This window comes from Pinus tabuliformis, chromosome 5_1, assembly GCF_031772625.1.
Source record: "Pinus tabuliformis cultivar Carrire ecotype Pingquan chromosome 5_1, CPIR1, whole genome shotgun sequence".
Classification (NCBI taxonomy): Eukaryota; Viridiplantae; Streptophyta; class Pinopsida; order Pinales; family Pinaceae; genus Pinus; species Pinus tabuliformis.
In genome coordinates, this window is record NC_142305.1 from 771,932,972 (window position 1) to 771,947,107 (window position 14,136).

A 14,136-nucleotide genomic window follows, 5' to 3' on the forward strand; every position below is an offset into this window, starting at 1 on the left:
TTTTGATTGCATGAATGTTGTCTCTGACGAATTGAAATGAAGCAAAACAAAAAGGCAAATATCCTTCACTTACTTCAAAATTTGATACACTTTCCTTGTCATTTCCATGACTGATATGCATCGGTTGATCACTGTACTCGAGCTGCTGAAAGTGAACTTCCTCCTTCCACAAACTAGCTGCTGGTTTATCTATAAGATTAGCTTCTGTTTGGAGAACATAATCATCATCATATTGATCAAACTCAGGAAAATCATCAGTATAAAACACATCATCAAGCATACATGTCATATCAACAGATCTCTCTTCTCCAAGATGATCTACAAAAAAATCATTATCAGATCTATGACAACTAGGATAAGAAAGAAGATGTTTTGGATTAGCAACTTGTTCTTCTTCAATCAATGAGCCATGGGCTTGAACACTATACTCATTCCTTGTGGTGATCCTTTGCATCATCTCTTCCATTGCACTTACCAAAATGTCAAGCTTTACCTCTAGAGATGTCGATTCCTCCGGATCTATGTTTTTCATCTCTTCTTCCTTCAACTTTGCCCTTCAGATCAGCAAATGAGCCTCTACATCTACTGCATTGTTATGCATCTCTTCAAGTGTTGCAAGATTCCTTTCTCTCAGTTCAAACTCCATTTCTGGATCAAAGGCACCCGAGTAGTGCAAGAGAGCGGATCCAAGAGGAGGTCTTATATTAATCGGCATCGAGTAATAAACTTGGTTATATCTAGCAGAAAATTGTTGTATTGTCTCCCCTGGCAATCTTTTCAACTGGTTATACTCTCCTATAATCAAGAAAGGGTTTTGTCTTACCACCCACCTGTCGAGGAAAACTTTGACGAACTGTTATAAATCTTAGATGTTCGCATCAGGCAGGGTTTTGAACCAACTCTTGACTTTTCCTTGCAAAGAAAGAGAAAAAAGCCTAATACTGACATCTTCTTCATCAACTTTAGAAAGGTCGAGAAAGGACTCAAAATTCAATACATGTCTCTCAGCAGAGATATTGTCGTGTTCACCATCAAATCGTGGTAGATGTAGATCATGATTTTTAGGGAAAGCATGGGATATAGGAGGTAAAATCAGAGGCTTGTATCGATCTGGAATTTTACAAGGTATAGGGGTATGTACAGAAGGTGTAGAATCAGTCTTGGTCTCTTGAGGCTCATCATTTTGAAGACGGTCATCACAAGATTCAAAAAAAGGGTCTCGATCAAGCTCAAAGGCATGCAAATCTTTGGTATTCACAATCTTTAAAGGGAAGGAATCAAATGCAGGCTGAGTATCTTTCCTCAAATACAATATACTTTGCAAATCCTTCTTGACATTCTCGGGAAAAGAGAAGAAATCATTTATGACCAAGAACAAAATGTCTTGGATGAAATTCCAACTTGAATACCTGATCTTTCCATATTGTCATTTCATGTTTCTGCTGGTCAGGTTCATCCTCCAGTGGAGTCCTTGGATCTGATCTTGAAACTAATTTAGAGTTTCTAGGTGAATGATTTCAGCCTTGCGGTGTCTAATCGTTGTCCACCATCAACAACCAGGTCTGAACTTGATTACATTTTACTGAGGAAACCAGATGTTTTGTTCATAAACTAGACCGAAGATTGACTAAAGCAGCGTTCATCTACTTTCACTAATGCAAAGCAAGAGCGTTTCGAAGGCTACCTGGCTAACTTTAGGCTCCGTCTGTAGTCTAAAAATCAAATCAATGATAATAAACTTTCTTCCCCAATATGGTCGCCACTATGTTAGGGCCTAAATCTACCTCAGGTTGAGAAAGGTAGGATCTAGGGTAACATCAAACCATGCTTAACCTAGTAGCTAGCCCTACCAAGTCGGGAGAGGGCTCTCTCCTTGTCAATCTCAGGAAAATATGGCCAATAAAGCTTGAGATGATAGATATAATGGTTGATTTTAGGCTAGGTATGTGTACAGAGGTGTTTGATTGAATTTGATGATGTTTTGTTGGCTCAAATGTGAAAGGCAGATTTGGGTCCGGGGAATGAGGCTCAGTTTTGCAGAGATCTCTATGGGGAAAGGTAGGCAAATGGTTTGGTACTTCAAATTGAGTGATATGGAGAGACTTTAGATGGGTGAGGAGTTGGAGAGGGCATGAAAAACTCATGGATCCTCTTCAAACAGCTGAAAACATAGATAACTAAACAAACCCTAGGTAGAGCACTACACTTTCAATGTATTCTACCTTTATCCTTGTTTGATTTAGTTAAGATGAAGCAAAGAGAGATAATGGCATACACAAAACACATGTAAACTTACAATTACAGAAGGAAACACAATACCAAATCAAGATGCCATAGGAATCCCATAAAGTGCTACAAACCCCGGTCTATTCCTTAGCCAAATTGTTGAAATGAGTATACAATGAATCTCCAAGCTTTCCCAAAAGTCCAACCATGCTAAGGACTGAAAAATTACAAGATATAGGCAACCAACAACTAATACTAGCCTCTAGGGGTTGAGGTCATAAGTTTAGGATATGTTCCAACAAAGTCTAAAATGAGACCTAAAAAGTAGGCAGTGGAACAGCTTGCCTCTAAAAACTAGGAAACTGATTCATTCAGTTGCAAACTACCTTTTCATGGATGAATCTACCTCTATAAGTGAAAATTTAGCATAATTACATCAAAATCCATCATGTCACATTAAATTACATCATGATTTTGACAATTATAAGGAGAAAAGTCAAACTGTGAAGAAACTAGGCAAAAACAGAGTTTTTTGGCCAAAATGAGCAAAATTCCTCCAATGCGTCGCGCTGATTTCCCTATGCGTAGCACCTTTTTGTAGCTGATTTTGGAGGCCTTCTCAGTGCTCAAATTTTCTCCAAGTGGGCTTTTTGGAAATTTCTACCTATCTACGTTCCAGGACAAGTGGAATTTCTGAATTTGGTCTCCATTTGCCCCTCCAAAACTGAGTTCTCCCAACACTGCTTCCTGTGTGTCCAAAAAGGGGCAGAAAGTCATTTTTGAGGTGTTTTTGACCTTTTTGGAAGCTTAAAACCTGTCAAAATTTCTTGGCCATTTGTGGGAATGCATATTTTTCCATGAAAAATCCAAAAATGTTGAGTTTTCCTCAAAAGGAGATCCCCATCAAAAGCGCGCGCCGGGTGGCGCAGCGCATCAGGCAGAAAAACCTGTTTTTTAAGCCAAAAATTTCAAAATTGCACAAAGTGTCCTTCATCAAGTGCTGTGTTGGGCCAAGGAAGCCTCAGCCAAGATCTGAAATCTATCTTGCTCTTTTTGCCTCCTCGATGCCTTCTTCAACTTGGCCTTCAAGTTCCTGATTCTTGCCTTGCACACTTTGTTTCTCGCCAGGTAATAATGTGCCATGTGCCTCAACATATTTTTCTCTCTATTGGCCTTCTCTAGCATCTTTTCCAAGTGGATATTTGCCCTCTCAAGCCAAGATTCGCGATCAGCATTGATTTATTTTTCAAGTGATGTGAGCTTGACTTTCCTCCTTTTGGCAGCTTGCCGGTTTTCTAGTATGTTTTGTAGCTCCATTATGGTTTTTTGATCCTCTAGCTGTTTGTTTCTTTGCTCCAGATAATTAATGATCCACTTGGCTCTATCCAAGTTGAGATACAAATGTTGAATGTCATCTTGTTGCTCGTGAATGATATCTCTAAGCTTTGAGCTTTGTGAGCCCAAATCAGTGTCATCATCCTGAATAAGAATGAAATTTGTTTTCTGCCCTCCTGAAGGCCCCTCATCATGTAATGGCCACTTGCCCTTGTCTTGTACCTGCTCTGCTGATGGAGGAAACGAGACCCCTTCCACCCCGGGTGGAGATAATACTCATTTTGCCGCTGCAAACAACCTTCTAGCGCCCTTTTGATAGGTGATAAACATTGGCACACTAGTGGTTTGTGTCTCATGAATCTCCTACTGATGTGAAGGTCCTCCTGTCTCATGAAAAACTGCTGGGGGTACTTGAGGACCTATGAAGACCTCATTTGAAATGAAATCCTCCCATGAGATGTTTTGTAAACCAAGCCTAGTGAAGTGCATCAACAATCTGATGTGATAGGCATATAGGCGAGAAAACCGGCCCTCACAGTTGAAATATTTAATTATGAGTTTCATCAAGGGAGCATATGTGTCCTTCAGGTATCTGAAGGGAAAAACTCTACTGAGATGCCTCTGATAACCAGCCTTGATGTAAGGCTCATAATGCTCTCTTTCAATCTGATGCCTTTTATTCCACTGCTCACCAACATTTGGAATGCCAATTGCTTGAGAAATAGTCTCGGGTGTCAGGGTGAATGTCACACCTGCTAGAGTGACTTGGCCATTATGAAGATGGAGCACAAACAATCTAGCCAACTCATGATGGTACTGGACTCTCTCTGCCAACTCACAGAACTGATAACAAGATTGGTGTTGAAAGCATGTGACAGCAAGAGGACATGCCAGCGGCTCAGCAAGCGAAATAAGCTCTTCTCGTACATGTTTACCACCCTTGTGAGGTCTCCTTGGTGCATGAATTTCTCTAGAAGAATCACTGAGTGTCTCCTCATCTTGATCATAGGAAAGATTTGACTCCATGTTTGCCAATGTTTGAGTTTTCTTTGATGAGTATGAAGAGATTTATGGTGTCTTTAGGTTTTTGCTGTCAAGGATGAGAATGTATGAGGGACTGTGGAGGGAAAGTGTATGAGGAGTTTTGGGAATGTTGTTGACAGGATTTTGTGGAATAGAAGATTTTAGGGAACAGTGTTTAAGCTTTGGGGCAAGAGTTTCGGTTTGGAAATTTTTAACTAGGGTTTGGGATAGTGGGATTAGGGATTTAGAATTAATAAATTTAGGGATATGGGGATTGGGGGAATGGGTTGATGAGGGAATGAAAGAGTGAGGGAGTGAGAAATTTTGTGGAGTTGGCAGCAAAAAACACAAGTTGTAAACCCTATGCAATTGTTTTTGAAAAAAATTGCAAGGAGGTAGGGTTTCAAATTTTACTCATTAAATCACCATAAACACCAAGAGAAACTCATTCGCTGATCATGGAGGAATGTTTGACTTACTTGAACACAAGAAGATTGAGAAAATTTTGCATTTTGGAGGTGTTTTTGGATGAAATAGGCTTCTAAACCCAGTGTGCCGCACCACTTCAATACATAGCGCCAGTTATAAAATTACACTGCAGAATGTTGCCCAATGCGCCGCACCACCTCAATGCGTAGCGCCTTTTTGCAGACAATTTTTGGAGGCCTTCTCGGTGTCCAAATTGGGGTGGGATAGCTCATTGTAAATATTATTGATTCTACTTTCCAACCCAACTTGAATTTTTCAATTTGGAGTTCATTTGCCGTGTCAAAAGTCAAATCTCCCAAGACTGGTCAAAATGTGCAAAATGAGGCTGCCTCAAGGAAGATTGCTGTTGTATTCAACTTTTGAAGGTCTTCCTCAACTCCAAATTGAGATCATGATAGCTCATTGGAAATATATTTGTGTCTAGTTATCAGTTGAATCATCAAACAAGTCATTTGGCCAACCAAGCTAGGAGAAATATTGATTTTCCCAAGGTCACTTCAGAGGTGCATCAGTTCTCCTGAGGCAACTGTATTTTTGACTTTTCTCTAAAACCATGACACCTGTGTAAAAAGTGAAGGAGGTTTTTCTTACTTGGCCTATTTTGGACGAAAACCTCTCTCAATTTTCCCAAATTTATCTTTTATTGCTCAAAAACATTATTAGAGTAAAACCTATTCTGATGTGTGGAACAGGGGATTTGTCGAAATGAAGTGAAATGAAGGGGATAAGGGGCTTCTAAATTCTTGAAAAAATTTTGGGAAGTAGGGAAGGATGTTAGGAAGTATGGGAAAGTGGAATTTCAAATATTAAGTGAGGGGAAGGGGTCCAAAAGGGAAAAACACAGGCCTAGCCTAAAAACTTGTCAAGTTGTAGCAAGAAACTAGGGTTTGTGCGAAAATGAGGAATTTGAGGGATATCAGTGATGGGAAGTATTTAATACGGTACATTAAGGATAGGGAAAGGTGTATGAACATCAGGATACAATTTTTGTTGATGATTTTACCATCCAAGAGAAATTACCTTCAAAACCCTAGGAGAGGGAAATGAACCTTACCTAGGCACAACTGAAGCATGAACAAGGTGTAAAATGACCCATTGGAACCTGACATGATGATGAAAACCCTCTGAATGATGGTACACTCAGCTGAATGATGACATGGACCGATATTTGGACAACTTTGAAAGGAGTGAAAACAAACCCTAGACCTAATACCTAGTGACCAAATTTTGCTTGAAGACTCACTGAAATGACAAAATTTGACCTTGACACCTTAAAATCACTTTGTAAGAGCATGTTTGATCACTAGAGGAAGGTTGCAAAGACTGACACTAACAGATCCTATGATGGAATCTCCAAAATAAGGTTCATGGACCAAAGTAGATGTCTCATTGGGAATCCCATTCATGGGTTTCAAGAAAAGAATGATATGCATGCAAGCTAAGATGAAGCAAGAAGGGCCACACCAAAGGATGATCAAAGGAGAATCAAGATGTACGTATGCATCAAAGTTTAAGTCATGTTTTCGTTTGTATATTATTGAGTCATGGGTATAGTTCTATAACATGATCAAGCATGAAATAATCTCTTTCACCAAGAATATGCTCGAACACATGTACCAATGCAATGAAGGTCAAAAAAAGTATATGCTCACATAAGGAGCATAATATTGCTGACTAAGAAGCAAGAATAAATGTTGATAAGTCCAGAAAGCAAGAAATGAAAGAATTCTCTCACAAATAAGCATTAGATGGTTGACCTATCTATCTGAAAAGAAGCTAATGAAGAAAGAGATCAAGCATGTGAAGAACACCATGATCACCAAGAATCACTATCTGACAAAATGCCTTAAAAGATATCTCCTGAAAGAAGGTAGGACAACTCTGATAAAGGAAGAAAGGACCCTTGACATCTATGAAGGCCTTGGAGATGTAAAAAGTGTAGATAATTGATTCTACTCCACAAATATGTCATGACGAAGAAGCCATCCAACAAAAGAAAAGGCAATGTTGAAGCAATATCAGGATGAAGTCATGATGGGCTACTAGGTCAAAACATGTAATCAAGCAAGTACAATGGAGCATCCATGAGAAGAGTATTCTAAAGCATGGACAAGATGACAAAGGAGTAGCCAAGATGACAAGAAAAACCTGATAGTCACTTTCCACGAAGCAATGACATGACAAACCAAGAAGGAAAGTGATCGATGGATGGTGCCCTACCTAGAAGAAGTTCAAACAAAGACTTCATGACATCAAGAAAGGAAGGAGATCAAGCAGCTAAAGAACCCACGAAGAAGAATTTTTTAATGAAGGAAAGAGTCCCTAGTTAAGAGGGAGCTCTGACAAGTCCTTGATCAAGAGGGAGCTTTGGATCACCCCTAATTACAAAGGAGTGACAATTATGTTTTCCAATTCATGGGTCATGCACTAGACCAGGACTAACAGACGTAAGTCTAGATGAAGGCCATGAATGGAAATGTAGACATGAGTTAAACACAACATTCTTGTCTTCACTCAGGAAGAAAGAATGGGAGGATTGTGTAATCATTTGGCATCTGATACTCTTTGATGATGTGTAGGGAATCTAAGACAAGAGTAGGCAAGAGGACCAATTTTCTTTGAGGGCTGGGAACCCAAGATAAGAATAATCCTAGAAGGTCATACTCGGTGAACACTTGGGTGGGTATGTACCTTGAGAGACAATGATGAAGGTATTTATAAATCATTGGTCTTGTCAGCATTGTAGCTCATTGTCTCGTAAAGAGATGGAGTTGTTAGTCAAGGCCTTGCACTATGACAATGTTGATGAATGTGATGCCATAACAAATGGATTGCAAATCCAGTTTCTCTTATGTGAATCCTTCAAGATTGATAATAGCCAAACACCTTGTAATTTTATATGTATACCTCCCTAGTTAAGAGGGAGTGTTAAAGAAAGTGTAACTAGGTTTGGTATTCATAAATGTGCTTTTGATATTTGTACTTTATTCAAGAAAAGAAATATTATTTTTATATATATGACAATGAGTTTCTTGCTCATTGTAGTAGGTCTAGCACATGTCAAAGTGCTATAGGTGAGTCAAATAGTCAAGAGGAAATATTGAAGGCCTTAAGGGCATGTTACACTATGTATAAATATATATTAAAGTCAAAGGGAAACCTCCAAGCAAAGTCAAGTCTACTCCTAGGAAATGGCACCTTCAACAAGCTCCTTCAAGCATTCTACAACACCATGGAAGCTATTTGAAGTCTGCTCAACAAGACAACCACCAAACTTCCCTTAAAATTGGCCTACAATTAAGAAGACAAGTTGGCCTAAATGCAGTCAGTTAAGTCGGCTTAAATGGAGGGACAATCCTCTACTTATAGAGGTTGTCCACTCCAAAGACAACGCATCAATTGTGCTCTGAAATCCACAAGAAAAAGAGATCAAGAATGTCAAAGGAATTCAAGGTAATAGGGGCTACTAGGGCGGTGAAGAGAAGAGGATGAACAACGAAGAGCAAGGGATTGTTTCTAGGGTATACGCAGTCACATGTGCGAGGGAATGAAGGAGAGATTGTGGCCATAACAGCAGTAATATCACAATTGGATATTTTTGTTTGTTTGGGGCTAAAACTAGGCCCATAAAGGCCTCCTACTCTAGCGTGGAAGAAGGACATCAAGCGAAGTAAGAAAGAAGGAGACCAGAGTATAAAGGACTGTTTCTAGGGCTAGAAATAGTCACACATGCAAGGTACAGTAAGGGTATGCCTGAGCCATAATAGCAGCTAGTGAACAGTTCATTGTTTGGATGAGATATCAATCCTACAAGGACTCCCAAGCCTAGCAAATGAGCATATCTCTCTAAGGTAAAAGGACTCTAATTAGAAGACGAATTGCTAGAAGACAAAGTTTCAGAAGAAGTGTCGGAAGAAGTACCAAGGTATATGGTGCATAAAGGAGTAAAGACTTACTTGTGCTTGGAGGATCTCTTAGTCAGGGGTCTAGGGTTTGGCATTTGATAAATAGAACTTCAATAAGAGAACTTCACTAAAGGGTTTTCCTCTAAAGAGAAGAGAGGTTTTGGCCCTGGAAGAGATCCAACATCTTGTGTTCTTGTTTTTGTGTTTTTATAGTAGTTTGATGAAGTACACACATATGCACTAATAAGAAAAAGAATAAGAATAAGCTAACAAGAAAGGTAAAAGGACTCCATAAATTGTTATCAAATAACGAAGAATCACACTACACTAATTTGTCCTAGATTCTTCAACATGATCTCTCTTCCTTATTTAGAAGCCCTATGTCAAGATGGTGTTCCTTCATTCTTTGCTAATTTAGAATCTTGTGATCTCAGCAGTCGATCAAATGAAATCAAGATTCTTGATCAATCTAAAGCCTTGAGCAACCATCACTTTGATGATCATGACTCCATTGATGTACATGGTGATGATCACCTAGGCACATCAGCCAAACTTTTGATTTCTCAAGAAGATCTTCTTATAGGAACTTCTTCTTCAAGATACCATCCCTTGTGTCCTATTGCTTGCAATGAATTAACTCATGATGAAGATATGCCCTACTCTTCAAGTTTGCAATCTAATGAGAAGAATTTTGAATTGACACAAAATGGTAAGGCTACACATGATGAAGAAGAAAACAATGAGGTCATTGAGCATCCATTCCATTCTTTAGAACCTCCAGTCTTGTGTAAGGATAATTCTCTAGTTCATATTACTCGTGAAACTTCTCTGATTTACACATCCTTAGATACGCAATAAAAACAATCTTATGACCTGAGTAATATGTTTGTTGAAGTTGTTAAATATGATCAAACCATTGATGCAGATGGTTGCCATCTCAATAATAGTGATCTTGTTGACTTAACTTATTGTAAATATCCACATGCAATTTGTGATCTGAATCGGGTCTCAAAATGTAGTTATTCAACATTTGAAAGTTCCTGTAACACCCTCCTCCCACACTCACCCAAGTTCATCGGTCAACCAGGATAAATATGTGACAAAGAGTTACTACGATATGACTCAAACTCTTAAGTAAAGTTAAGGAAGTGGAATCTACAAACTAAAACTTTATTGACCTTCCTCAGGAGCTACAAGACCCCTAGCAGCTAAACAACCACTCTAGGTGCTCATACCCTGAGCTAAACTGCTTTTTCATTGGCCTGAACTCCCATTCATTTGAATAAGAAGGTAAGCCAATGACTGTAAGCCTCTATTCGCATGGATAACCCTGCCTCCTGGTGACTGCAGTCTAAACTACCTAGTTTTTTGCATGCGACCCCAAGATCTGTGCCAATTTTCAGGGCTAGGATGTAGACCTCTGCCCAAAACTTGATAGAATTCCAGAATGATGAATGACAAAATGAAAAAACCATTAATGCAAAACTTAGAGAATAACTTGACTGAACAAGGCCTAACCATGACAGACATTTCATTAAACACATTGTGAACATGTAATCTACAGGTCTTAAATGCATATTTGAACACAAGGGTTTCATACTTATCTGAAAATTTTCAATAAGGTTTGATGCCCTCTCACAATAGCTGCATTATCATCTATTAGGTCATTCTTTCAATAACCAATCATTTACCAATCAAAACATGATAAGAGCCATAACTAGAATCTGTCTTAAAACCATGCTTATAACTAACATATAATCAGAATAATAACAATGATAGAACAACCATAAAAACCGCATCATAACAAGTACATCTACTCATGAAATGAAAGAAGAAAAGAGATCTTATTAACATATGCAAATCCAACCAACTCAGGGACTTCCACGTACAACCTAACCATAGATTGGGTTGAACCAAGTCTCTCTTTCAACCAATCACCCCTTGCCATATGCCAAGCATGAATGTGAGACTCACAATAAAACAACGAGGTCTTCCTCAGGGTTTACCATAATCCTGCCAAAACTGCTTAAGGTACTCCTAGGCCTGAAACCCTCAACTATACAACCAGGATTTACCGCAATCTCGCCATTATCGGTTAATGGATTCTTAGGCCCAGGAAAAAAAATACACTACCACGCTTTACTGCAATCCCACCAAACCGGTCAAAGGGTCACTAGGCCCTAAACAAGCTTAGACGCCTCCGGATTTATTCACCAATACCTTGAGGAATTTTCTCATCCCCACCCTCAGGATTTATCGCAATCCCTCCATTACCAGTCAAGTGATTCCTAGGCCCTTGGGAATTTTCCTAAGACCACCTCACCCTGTTCTAAAACCATCTAGAAATACAAATCTCAACCAAATGAAAGAACCCCATCACACCATGGTTATCCGAAAAAGGAAAGGCAAAGTTGAAACCATTGTAACACTTGGCAAAACCCATGCCAATTATAGCAAGAGAACGAAATACACACATGCATTTACCATGCATGTCCAAAATAGCAAGGAAATCATACATGCAACTCGATACCTGCAAGTAATCTTGTTGTAGCCACTTGATCCAACTCTTCCTTGATTGATCATTGCTTCCTTTTATTTCTTGTCTTTCCTTTTCCTTCCTTTCTCTAATGCTAGATTGCTCCAAGAATTATATGTGTGCAAGAGTATGAAAGAGAAAATAGAGAGAGAGCTCCAAGATAAAACTCACAAAAAGTTGTGAACTAATCCTCAGAAACCTTTTTATCATTGAGGCCTCTATTTTCTTCAATTTCCTCTATTTTTTCTTAATTTTCCTCCTCACATTCAACCTGTTACCTTTCACCTTCCTTTTCACCTATTTTCCATTATTTTCATAAATAAATGCCAATTAATGCATATTTTCCTTTTCAATGCCTTTGTCAATTTCCATAGCCATAATAAATCAAAATGAACACCCACTAGCATGTTTTTCCCAACATTCAACTTGGAATACATGTCCCATGACCTTGGTCTTATTTTTCCTTTATTAACTTTATTACATGAAATTGTATCTCGAAGTTGTTCCCCCTGAGGGGAACACTGTCATCGATTTTCAATGACACTTACAAACCAACAACTTCTAAAAACAAAAACATACTACCTATGGAGCTTTATAACACAACTTGTTGTAGTATTTAAAATGGAGTTGTCTTTAGTGCGACTTTTTGGATTTTCTGGTGCCAGAATCCGGTGGAAAAATTTGAGGTGAAATCTTGATTTGTGTTATTTAAACTAGTTTTTTTACTGTATATATGGATTCAGCACCCTGGAAAACCCCTAGGGCACTTCAATTGCATAGGATTACCCATCAAGCTTGTGATTTCAATAAATTCCTGATGGATTTTAGAGAAATTATACCGGAAAAAACTACCTTAAAAGCTTCCAAAAAGTCGCACTAAAGACAACTCCATTTAAAATGATGAATGTTGAAAACAAAACATCATACCGCTTATTGGAGCTTTATAACACAACTCATTATGGTATTTACAATAACAACCACATATACACTCATGCACATTTGCTTCAACTAACAAATAATCATACTGTTTTTGGAGCTTTATAACCACATCTCAATATAGTATTTACAATAACATACACATATACATATGCATATTTTCTCTAACCAGCAAATAAAAGGATACGATGTCTACATCAGTCAACAAGGGAATCCAGAGGCTCACACCTTTACCTTCAAAAGTAGTACCAGGATTCAACCCCTTCCCAGGAAGTCCGGAATCCACTGCCAAAGTCAAACTTGCATCCAATGTCCAGCTTTATGATCCTTGCACTACTTATTCTCTCAATCAACAGTTACCATCTCATTGTTCCAAGGCACACTCCCAATGTGCTTATGATTCCATCTGGCAATACTAATGACCAAAATCAATGTATTCCCTGACCTTCCCTTCTCTCCTACATAGTCCCTCAGGAAATCTGGTCACCCCTTTCTGTGCAGTCACACACCTTCCAATTTTTGTGGGCATTCCCTTCTCTACTATACAGTCCCTATTGGGATAGGGTCGGAAATTTTTTTCAAGTTTTGAGTCAATTTTGTATTACCTTTTGTAGAAAATGTAATGTCTCTATGAAATGTGGAAAGCGGAGCGCAAAGCTAGTAGGAGTCAAAGGGGATTTAGTCCCTTAGTTGGGTAGGTGATAGAGTTATTTTGAGACCCGCCCATGGTCCACAGACCATGCTATTGTAAAGAAAAGGCTATATAAAGTTGATTCATATCGAGTCTTAGAAGAGAATTGAAATTGAAGAATCATTGTAAGAGAAAGGTGCTAAGGCAGGAAAGGTTTGTTTCATGTACTTAGGTGAAAGGTGAAGGCTCTTGGAACTGAGTGCACGAAGACCTTTGTAAGTCTGCAAGCTAAGTGTGCAGGCCCCTGCAACTGAGTGCACAAGGATAAAGAGTCGGTATCTGAACGCTTACACTTAATAAAGACTGTTTTGGGCTAAAAATGATGCATATGTGTTCTTTTATTTACTTATGCTAATTTTATATATCTTCACTCTATAATGTATTTTATATGAATGAATGCTTATTTACTACACGAACCTAGTAGATCTATAATATTTATGCATAATAAGTACAACTAAGTACCTTCGTGAAGATTTGGACGTCATTTAGTTAAATTTGCAGTAGTTGTCTATTCAGAAGGGATTAGTACTTGTCTAAGCCACAAGGGTACCAAGAAACCATCACACATGCCTCTAGATGCAGAACCCTGGTTCTAGCATCCCCTAATACTGCTTCGAGTGATACTGCAACCTGCGCTACATGGGTTGTTGTCGAAAGGGCCAGCAGTTTAGGGTTTTGTTGGTTGGTGCAGTTAAAGTTGAACCTCGTTCATGCCCCATCAAGCCAACAAATGGTTCTGTTTCCAGGACCAGGATCTATCTGAGGAATGTGTGATGTCGAATAAGTGGTTTCCTACTAAGAAGGAAATCGAGAAGTGGATCGATCAGAAGTTGCATGCATTTGGAGATCACGAGAACATAAATTAGTGATTATCTAAGGAATAGAGGTTAGAGAGATACCTATACACAGACGAGATTGAAGCCTTTTTATGTTTCTTCCCCTGCGAATTACATGAGTGGTTGTCTAGATTAGCAGACAGTCAGGGTACGTGGAGA